The sequence below is a fragment of the Ictidomys tridecemlineatus genome, chromosome Y (genome assembly GCF_052094955.1).
Source record: "Ictidomys tridecemlineatus isolate mIctTri1 chromosome Y, mIctTri1.hap1, whole genome shotgun sequence".
Taxonomy (NCBI): Eukaryota; Metazoa; Chordata; class Mammalia; order Rodentia; family Sciuridae; genus Ictidomys; species Ictidomys tridecemlineatus.
Window position 1 is genome coordinate 24,148,292 of NC_135494.1, and position 9,864 is coordinate 24,158,155.

Sequence of the window (9,864 nt, forward strand, 5' to 3'; positions counted from 1 at the left end):
ATAGCTCAGTGGTAAAGTAACCCTGGGTTCAATCTCTAGTACTGCATAAAATCCAAAATGACTTGAGGGAAAATGATTTCCTTCCTAGAACAGTTCTAGTCAAATCATCAACCAGTGTGAGGGTAGAACAAAGACACCATTAGACAAGCAAGAGATCTCAAAAACTTAACCCCTCATACATGCTTTTTAAAAAAGTTATGAGAGATTGTGTACCTTTAAAATGGGGACCTTAAGGAAAAGCAATGGCATGTGAATCAGGGATATACCACCAGAGAGAAGCAGGAAGAACCACTCCTCAGAGGCTCTGGGAGACATCTGGTCAAGAAAAGGGAATGGGAGTGCATCTGATGTATTGGATGTGATTGATGAATATTTTAAGTTTCTTCAGAATTTGGGGGATAGATGACTGATAAGTAGCAAGAAAATACATAAAAACAAAACAATGTGACAATTATTTTAACAATTGCTTATATCTATCAAGGGAAAACACAAATTATATAAAAATTGAAATAAACATTAAAAATGAAAAAACCCAATAGAAAAATAGACAAATCCATCAAAGTCAATTTATTTGATTGGTACCAGGGATTGAACCCATGGGTGCTTAACCACTGAGTCATACCCCCGGCCCTTTTTATTTTGAGACAGAGTCTCCCTAAGTTGCTGAGGTCAGCCTTGAACTTGTGATCCTCCTGTCTCTGTCTCTGGAATCACTGGGATTTTAGATGTGTACCACCACACCTGGTTTTATGGTCAATTTAAAGAAAAAAGAAGACAAAAAGCCACTAAATCAATTAAAAATGTCCAGTACCACTTGTAATTAAAGAAACAGGTGGTTGAAAATACTTAGGATAACTAACATTATCAAAGTGTATGTGAGAAACAACTAATTTTATATACTATTGATATGAGGTAAAATGAAATTTTTTAGAGGACAGTATTTTAGGTGCACAAACTTCAAAGGCAACAGTTGTACTTCCATCTTTTCTAGAGAAACAATCTTGTATCATGTTTGTAACAGTCTCTGTATGATGTTGGTACCTGCCCTGCTGTAAGTATGACAGAAGACCATGCTGCAGTGGGTAAACTGGGTCTCTGTGCAGTAATATTGAAAGATCTATAAGATATGTTTGTAGAAAAAGCAGAAAATAAGTCTTATTTATATGGAAAATTCAACTGTGTTCATTTTTATGTGTGCTCATGCATAGCATATATCTGGAAAAAAGATAAACTTCAGCAATTAGCATTGAATAAGAACATTTGTGGATATTCATGTATGTTTGAGTCTTCCCCCGACCCGTGTGGGCAGCTGAAATTAAGGTCACTTGTGTGAATTTCCAGGGACATCAAATAAAACACAGACACACACTTTACCTTTAAACAAGCTTCAGGACACGGCTTTTCTGCTCTCGGCCTCAGGCTCCCCAAATGGGGGAGCAAGAGAAAGTCATGAGAGGCTGTCGAGAGAGAGCAAGCACATTCGGAAGTGGGCTTTTATTGGGGGGGACCCTTATTCTTAGAAAGTTGCATCCAAAAAAGGCCAGAAGGGGCAGGGTTACAAGGGACAGATGAGTGTAATTCAACCCAAGGGGCCATGGAGCAACACACCTACATCTGAAGGCACGCCCTCAACTTCCTGGACAGGGGCAATGTCCACGTCACTATAAGATGTAGTGACTGGTCAAAGCCTCTCGGCTCCAGGATGGAAGGTGCAAATCATTCAGAGTGGCTCCCCATAATTAATTGGGTATACATACTTATATCTAGTGAATGTTCTGGCATAGATTTTGTATATATATACATATATATATATATATATATATATATATATATATATATATATATATAAAACACACACACACCCAACTTTCATTCAATATTAAAAAAAAATCATTGCAGTCATGAATTTTCTATCATTTTAAAAACATGCATTTAAATAAGCTATACCTTTAAAGTATCCTATGTCATAGACAGACATATACAATGTGGAAGATTAAGCAAATGTAATATAGCTTAAATTATTCCCAATCTCTCCCATTCATAAATAATTTCAAGAAAATATGTGGCTGTAATATTCATCCCTATTTCTTCTTCCCACACAAGACAATGGCAAACAGAAATATGTCTAGATGACACATTATTGGAAGTCTATAGTCATTGTATGAAAGCCAGAAAAAGGACACTAAGTGCTAATGTGTGAATATATAAGCATGGACACACACATACATGAAACATCAGCCCTTTATTCTCTAAATTCCTTTGTTCATTCTTCATTTGAATGTCTTTCTGAATCACACAATTTTAAATTTTGGAAAGTTACTAGCTAGAATTAACTCTAAAACAGGGCCTAGAGAGCCAACAATCCTCACCGCTGGGCACAGGACGCCCAGGTAAGAGCATGTCTGTACCTTAGGCTTTTCCTGGACACTGGGCAGGTCCTCCTGGGACAGCTCCACCACTTGATGCAACTTCTTATGAAGCTCATCCATTTTCTGCTTTAATAGCTGCTCTTCAAAAGCATTTGCTTCTTTCTTTTTCATATAATGTCTGTCTTCATTTACTTAAGGGAAAAAAAAAGGTTTATATGCAAAGCTTAAATTCAGTTCATCAGAGGAATACATAACAAATGGATAAAGTCCAATTTTAAGATGGCAAGTCCTATTTTAAGATGGCAACATTTTTTAGTCTTTTCCATATTTACAATCTTTATAAATATCTTTATGGCTCATGAGACAAAGTAGACTCTGGCTGGACACTTTCAGGCTGTGGCATGTGAAGGAAAAAATTATCCAGGCATAACTCAAAATGGATCCTCCAAGAATACTGACTGACTTTTTGTTGTTGACCAAATATGAAAAATAATGAGCAAAAAAAAAAAAAGGCTCACGGAGTGCATATGGTCCAACACTATAGACAGTATAAAAGTCCCGAGTGGAGCAAGGGTCCATCTTCCACATGGTTATAGCAAGAGCCAAGTGCAAATGCTGGTATTAAGGCACACCCTGTTCCCTGTAGGGAGCAAATCTCAGTCTACTCTGCAGTCTCTATGACAAACCCTAACCCTAACCCCTAAGACAACACTTTGATCAGGGGTCTCCTTCAGCATGTTTTGTTTGTAGTAGGTGCAGAACTTGGAAAATCTCTTCTGAACTTCAGTTCCTTTCACAGTACAAATGACTTACAGCTTTAGAATAACTGTATACAGAAGTTCAACTCCATACAGATAATATTGAAAACATTTAAAATACTATTTCACTAAGGCTAAGGTGACACTGGCATGAATATCTAGCTCAGGGCTGGTTCAGCCATGGGCTCGGCTGTCAATACGTGAATACAAGTCTTGAACAAACATAGCTGCTATGCTGGTGTTTAACAGAGACCGCTAGGCTTCTGACAGGATGAGCTAGAGACATTTTTTGAAGTCTTTCAGCATAGTCAATTATTTGACCAAAAATGTAATTACTCATTATTTTAACTGACATAAAAACAACTCAAAATATAAGACTATAAGACCAAATACCCCATTGTTCATGCTTCCTCCGTTGATTGTATTTCTGGGCTCTCAGTTCTTCAAAGGAAAATTCTGATTCTCCATGAATAAGCTTTTCCTTCCAATACATAACGACCTGTTGAACATCAGCTCTGGCTGCTGAAGATGAGGGCACAGAGCACTCTGATTTAGAAATCACGATCACCCTTTGTTCCCTACAGGGGAAAACACATCACTTACAACAGTGTATGGAAATAATTCTGGAAAGAAACTAAGTAATAGAACTATGCAATGATTGTACTTGCATATTTGACTCTTTATCACAAGCTGAAGGTATTGCTCCAGACACTTCTGAACCCTAAAATACAGAAAACAAACAGAAGCATTAACTTACTGAAAAGAAAACTTCACACAAATTACCTCATAAATCAATATGACAATATATGAGTAGAAAGGCTTCTTAATCTCCAGTAGATTTCTACATGTTCTTGGTAAAATTTCAGTTAATGGCTAAAGCTTTAGTTTGCATCATCATTGGTAGTATAATTTTTGCAACAAAAAGAGCCCATAAACCTTTAAAAAAAATCCATTAAAAATTTCTTCTGGTATTACTGAGGTTGTGGATGCCAACAGCTGAAGCTCTGGGTTTTTAAACTGGCTCCAGTTGGGTATGAATCAAGGTAGGGATCCTGGGCCTATGAAAGAGGGAAGCAGAACAAGGAGGAAGAGGATCTTGGTAGGAGAAAAACTGCTGGGGAGGAAGTGAACAGGAGAGGTTTATGGAGGGGGCCCTTAGGTCCCATAACAAGTTATATTTGTGAGTTGAGTATAAATTTAGGTTAGATGGCCACGGGCCCAGAAAGCTGACATGGGAACGGGCAGCTGACATGGATGTTAAGTCACAGGAAACAAGGTTAAAGAAAAGAGATGCCAAGGTGGATACAGAAAGGAGCCAGGAGGACCGTTCAATACCACTCCTAGTTTCTGTACAACCTATAATAGTCACCATTACCTGATTCTTAGAGATAGAGGCTGAGTTCTTTCCTTGACTTGATTTTGATGGTACCATTTGGTTTAAAATTGAAGCATTATGCAGAGGTTCTGAGGGCCTAGCTATAAGGGAAAACAGGATAAAATAAGGAGAAATAAGAGAAAAATCACAGTAACCAAAATTATCACACAATACATCCCCTTGATCTTTCAGTAAGCAGCACAAGAAATAAATCAATTCAATCACACTGCCTCAGAAAATGGAACTAAAATATTTTGTAAGTAAGTATTTTAGAGACAATTTCTGACCAAATCAAAATGTTCAAGAAGTACCCCAAATAACTGTAAAACTGGTTATTTAATCAGGATAGGATAGTCAATGCAAATTGCTGAAATGTGGTATTTATTTCTAAGGGAAATAAAGCCCTGCCATGTTTCCTAAAATTGCCATCAAATACATTTGATTCAATTCAGAACAGATGGAGTTCAGAGTATCTCTTTTTGATTTTGTTTTTTAAATCCCCAAAATAGAGTGAAGTCATCAAGTAGATTTGTCTCCTTTAAAGTGCATTATTACCAAAGTGTCTTCCCCATTACCTGAGACAGTATAGTTTGGTTTTCATTAAATACTAGAAGGATTTGCTTTTTACTCTTCCAGGTCGAAGAGATGCAATCTTCAGGCCTGAGCCTTCATTCTCCCCTTAGTACTAAGTGTAGTTTCTGAGAGCCAGAATGCTCCCCACTGTTTACTCCCTGGAGCTCTCCTGGCACCTGGGAGTTTCCTGCTCATCACGTTTTCTACCCAACAAACCCTCTTTTACTTTTTTGGTTTCTATTCCATGTTGGAACATGTACAAACTTGAAATAAAGGAGAATTTAAAAACTGAATCAATGATTCACTATACAGAGCCAAGGCTATACACATCTCTTTTAAAAAGTTATGACTGGAAACAAGAAATTAAAATAAAAGGCAGTCTAAAAGATCTTAAAATATAGGTCAAAAAAACAAAAGCTCAACATGATTACAGATTTGATTATCGATATGAAAGTATACTCACAAATTTTAAACAATAATTGATGAATCTTGGGTCATTGTGGTATCTCTTCGTAACTAAAAATTCCTTCATTAAATGTTCTAGTAGCATTATCAAGTAGTCTTTATTATCAGGAAAATTCTCTTCTACCCACTGCATATAGCTAGAAAAATATGGATAATGTTAATTTTCCATAGTACAACATATAGTTGGTTTAAAGGAAAAAACAAAAACAATGCCCCTACCCCTCAAATCCAAATGCTAACCTTTCCCATTCACCAAGTGGGTCATTTCCTTTGTAGCTCTGCATATGGGCTTCAAACATTCTAGAACAAATAAAAGAATGCACATGAAAATTATGGATAATTTATAAGAGCAAAATATTTAATTGTATATGATTTATATCATATATTATGTTTATATTAAATACTTATCATATATCTATATATTGTATTATATAATATAATATATATGTGATTTATATACCTTAAAATAGAAACCTTAAATACCAACCTAAAAGCTATATAAAATTTAAAAGAGCTCTCAGAGGTGGCCAAAAAACTCAAAACAGTCAGTATTTTTCCAGAGGAAAGTTTATCCCTAGCTCTATCCCAGGGTCTCCTGATTCTGTCCCTGGTCCCCAGGGGTGTTAACCACCCTGAGGGTCAGTGCCTGGAAACTTGCTGCCCCTTCTCCTAACAGTGGGATATAAGCTAGACCCTGCTCAGATCCCTTCTCTTGCTTTCCAGGAGTACAGCGGAGACTGAGTTGGAATAAGATCCAATAAGGGCTTGCCAGCAGGTGGATAAACAAGATTCCACAACTGGACACTCTAGATAGAGTTCATTTCCTGGGCCCCAATGTAACACAAAGTTCCTGAGGAAGAAAAGGTGATTGGCAGTTTTCATGAATCAGTCACTAGAATTCCCATAGAACTGTTTCCCTGACTTCCAAATACCCAAACACATCTTTAAAAAAAAAAAAAAATCAACCAAGCAAAGCAAAACTCTTGTGGCAGTTCAGGTGCTCGTGGGGCAAACAAGCAAAAAGAAATCAAATAGTGTCAGGTTACATTAAGTACCAAGAAGAAAAAACAAACCAAATAGAAGGGGTAAGAGTTACTATTTTCAGGAAGGGTGGACGGGGAAGGCCTGCCTCTGAGGGCACTGATGGGATACCACCAGAAAGCCACAGAGCTATCTTGGGAGAAAACCGTCAAGGCTGAGAGAACTTCAGGAACCAGCCTCTTCCAGGAACAGAAAGTGAGCCAGTGTGGCTTTAGTGTGATAAGCTGGGGAAGTTCTAATTTGCATTTTAAAAGTCTTCCTTCCTCCATGTGAAGATGGTAGGGATAGGAAGCTACTGAAACACCCTGGTGACTGGTGGTGAGTTGGACTACATGTGGGGAATCTGGCACCTCTCTTAGGGCGAGGAAAGGACTTCCTGATGGGACTGTGTTCTGGGTATGAGTCAAGATGAGAAGGTCTCCTAGGTTTGCTATTTGAGAAATCATTAGATTTTTTTAAAAAAAGGGATTTTAAAGCAATACTTTGGTAAGAGACAAGAACACCCACCTCAAAATACTTCTTTGGCATATTTCAAGGTGGATAGTCAGAGAATTGCAGGCAGAAATGGCTCTGAAAAACTATTCTAAGAAAAACTTGCATGAATTCATATTAGCAAGGTAAACAGATTGATTTTCTCTAAGTCCACCTTAACTCCTCATTTCCCTTCTGTTTTTTATTTTGATGCTCCCAGGGTCTTGCACAGGATAAAATCTGTATACCTTTCCCCTTATTAATCTATTTATTGTCAATTTATTCCACACACTCAATTAAGGACCCTCAGAAAGTAGAGAATCTTAAACTATACTTTATTCTAGCTATCACCTCCACAGACAAATGAAATCATTGTGTCTTAAGACTAAAAATCCAGAAGCCATGATAGGAAAAGCCAGAAAAGTTCAACTATATAGTAATGAAATGCTTCTACATGTCAAATAAACAAAATTTTTTAAAACTTTCCAAGTCAAAAGAGAAATGATAAACTGGAAAAACAAAAGGACTTCTAAAAATTGAGAAGCAAAGTTATAAACCCAATTTTTTAAATGAGCAAAGGGATTAAAAAGCATTTCACAAAGAAATACAAATGGCTCTTAAACTTGAAAAGATGTTAAACCTCTCTCATAAGAGAAATTCACTGTCAATAAGATACAACTTAATCAATAGATTTTGCAAAACAAAAATTTTAAACACAACAAAAGTATACAGGTAAGAAATGGAAGCAGGCACACTCAAATCTTGCTTGTAGGTATCTTACCAATATCTCAGATGGATTTGCTCTTCATCCAGGAAAAACACTTTCAGGAATCTAGAAAACTGATACATCTGGGTATATGCAAAATACCATTGCCATATGTACATTTTTTTTTAACTACAACACTGTTTGTAACAGCAAGATATTGTCAACAACCCAAGTGTCTGTCACTGAGGATTTTTGGATCAATTATGGTATATGCAATATTAAACAGTTGTCTAAAAAATTTTTAAAAAACGAGTGCTATGTATTGATAGAAATCTCCAAGGATATCTTAGGCAAAAAAAGAATGGAATTGCTCTGCTACATTTCATGTGAGATGAAGGCAGGAAATGTACACATACAGACACATACATATACATACATATATATACACTTTAATAACGTTAAGTATTTATATGTCTAAGAAGAATCGCTTGAAAAAAAACTAATAAATAAATAAACAAAGGATACATATGATAGGGTGAGAGTAGACAGGTACAGGAATTGTCAGTGAATACTTTCCAAATCTTTCTAAAACCATACAAATATATTATCTATTTTTAAACCTTAAAAATGATTATTTGTAAATTTGAATCTTTCTCATGCCTCATAACAGAGGAACAAATCCCTATAATGCCAGGACTCTTCCTCCAAAATGTGTAATAAACATAACCTTTGCTCAAAGTAATTCATGTTCACACCAACCACATTCTCCAGGAAAATGGCTTAAATACACTAATAATAAATCAATCCGTTCATTAGAGCAAATTAGTCTTTAGAAAGTCAAAATAAGGGCTGAAATACAGATTTCCCTTTAAAAATGGGGGTAGAGGAATAGGACTTCCAAAGAAAAAGTCTTAAAAGATTTTTGTTTTGAGTATATTGACAACCTCGGTCTTGTGATCCCCAAATATCTGGTAAAACTAACCCCGTTTTACTTCTGCCACATATGATTTAACCGTATCAAAAAAATTTTTTTTAATCACCGGCTGGGCAAGTCACACAGGCCATGGGAACTTGTCAACCGTTGGCGGGACGGAATAGATCAGTTTAAGTGCTGTGTACTAAAGACTTTTTAAAAGAGCAGTAGGATTATGAGTAAGAGAGCTATTGTATATTCTCTCCCTCTGTCGTATAATTTTTAAATGAGTGACTTAAGACACGCAGGGCGGGGTTTTGGTGGACTGGACACTCTCCTCCCACAGCGGCGCCCCAAGCCCACGGATAGGTTTCCTTAAGGAACAGCAAGACCTCCAAGGGCCTCCCAAGCTGCCGCAATGCCCCTAAACGGTCGGCATGGCCGCAGATCTCGAGTCGCCAGGGTCTCAGTGGGACCACCCTCTACTCGGTGACTCGGAAGTGGCTCGCAGCCTTAAGGCGAGGGGGGCCCAGACCAGGAACACAGGCAGGTCCGTGCCGAGGACCCAGGGGCGGAGGGCCATACCCCTAACTGTCCCAGCCCCCTCAGGGGCGCAGAGTCGGGGATCATGAGCTCGCGGCGCCCACACCCCACTAGCCGGACACTCACTGAAAGACATTTTCAGGGTTATCCATGGCGAGAGGACGCAGGCCGGCTGCAGGACCACAGACAACGAAAGCTAGTAGCACCGCCGATTTGAATCTCCCGCGCAGCCGCAGTCGCGGTGCCGAGCGTTGGCAAAGCGCCTGGCCATTGGCTGTGGCAGCAGACGGTCTGGCCAATCGCCGAGGCCGTTGCCGGGAGACCAAGTTTCGCCCCCTGCGCGCCGGCGGCCCCTTCCCACTTCCGGCCGGCTGAAGCGAGAAGAGAGTGTGAGGCCGCTGGGCGGCCAGGGAAAGCCGGTGTGGCTCCCGTGTAGGGATTTCTTTTTCTTTTTTCTTTTCTTTCTTTTCTTTTCTTTTCTTCTTTCCTTCCTCCATCCCTCCCTCCCTCCTTCCTTCTTTCTTTCCTTCTTTCTTTCTCTCTTTCTCTCTCTCTCTCCTCTCTCCTCTCTCCTCTCTCCCTCTCTTCTTTCTTGCTAACTTTCCAAGTTGGAACTGGTTTACATAATGTCACGACGAAGACATCTTTCG

General features: G+C 38.5%; 1 pseudogene across 1 annotated transcript in view; it reads right to left on the minus strand.

Annotated features, from left to right (window-relative positions):
- Positions 1 to 9,430, minus strand: part of LOC144372117 (mitotic checkpoint serine/threonine-protein kinase BUB1-like) — a 46,994-nt pseudogene extending 37,564 nt beyond the window's left edge. Inside the window, exons 1-6 of the transcript XR_013432168.1 lie at positions 9,341 to 9,430; positions 5,781 to 5,840; positions 4,503 to 4,603; positions 3,796 to 3,848; positions 3,521 to 3,705; positions 2,409 to 2,560 (exon numbers count right to left, since the gene is read on the minus strand). The product of XR_013432168.1 is annotated as a mitotic checkpoint serine/threonine-protein kinase BUB1-like (transcript). The remainder of the gene's footprint in view (positions 1 to 2,408; positions 2,561 to 3,520; positions 3,706 to 3,795; positions 3,849 to 4,502; positions 4,604 to 5,780; positions 5,841 to 9,340) is intronic.
- Between the last annotated feature and the right edge of the window lie 434 nt (positions 9,431 to 9,864).